This window comes from Phoenix dactylifera, chromosome 1, assembly GCF_051530095.1.
Source record: "Phoenix dactylifera cultivar Ajwa chromosome 1, Ajwa_hap1_PhDact_Kaust_v1.1, whole genome shotgun sequence".
Taxonomy (NCBI): domain Eukaryota; kingdom Viridiplantae; phylum Streptophyta; class Magnoliopsida; order Arecales; family Arecaceae; genus Phoenix; species Phoenix dactylifera.
The window spans coordinates 6,173,665-6,174,903 of record NC_143190.1 but is presented as its reverse complement, the minus strand read 5'-3'; positions in this window follow the sequence as shown (position 1 = coordinate 6,174,903).

Below are 1,239 nucleotides of genomic sequence, written 5' to 3'. Positions count from 1 at the left end.
ACTCTTTCTTTTGAGGGACATGGACGTTAGATGCGGACGTTTCTTGCAACTGAGGAATTTGCTGGATTAGACCACAGCTCCGAGTGAATTGGGTTCATCTTGATTTAAAATGTATTGGTTTCTAGCTGGGTCGGGCTCACCGATTTTATTTTATTTTTTAACTCATTTGTATCATAGCTTGGTCAAATATAACTAAGTCTCTCCAATTAGATAGGACCAAATTCAAGTATTATGAGATTGTTTACATGGTACTAATTATGTGATTCTAAATTAAGTAACATTTGCATGACTTGTTTGCCTTCCTGAATTTCCATGCAGGTTTAAAATGATGAGTGTGCAAAAGCTGGCAGAGCAATTGATAGGAAATTATTATAGTTGTCTGATCTCTAGCATGACCCACACATGTTGTGCCTCAATATGTGTAAGTGGTCAAGTCACCTCTTTTTTTTTCTTTTTTTTCTTTTTTCTAAGGCGGGTGGATCAAGTCACCTCTTCATGCTTATCATTCGTCATAAAAATTTCATATTGGGTAATTGTATCACCTCCTTTTATGACTTTTCTATATTGCAAATTCAAGTTGTCCTCCTTAAGATGGTTCATAAAAATTTGTATTGCATGCATTTGTGTAATCACAATCAACTGTTAAGATTATCGAAATTCTTATTGCATGCACTTGTATAATCACAATCAATTGTTGGCATTTTTATAACTAGATGGTGTGACCATATTGACGATAGAAGTAGCTCAACAATATTACTTTGTTATTATAAAAATGTTATTCTATATATTTCTTAGCTCAAGAAATGTGCTCGATTTGGAAAAAATGCTTGGTGCATGCAAACTTTTGATTTAGAATACCCTTTGGTCAAGAAACTTTGCAAACTTTGGATTTTTTGCATGTACACCCTCCAAGATATACAAAATTATACGAATACCCTTGTAAATTTGCTATTTTAAAAAATAAGTAATTTAAATTTCAAATAACTAAAATACCCTTATAGGTAGATGCACAGAAAGAAAATTTTATAAGAATTACATGCAAATAGCAACTTCACAAGAGTATTCATGCAATTATGCATATTTAGGAGGGTATACACTTAAAAAAATAATAAAAATGATCAAATTTCAATAAAAATAATTTAGTTGTTTTTAATAGGAAAGGATGGCAAAAAATTATTAATATTATCATGACATATAATCTCATATTAATATCAAATAATAAAGAATATATAGATATCA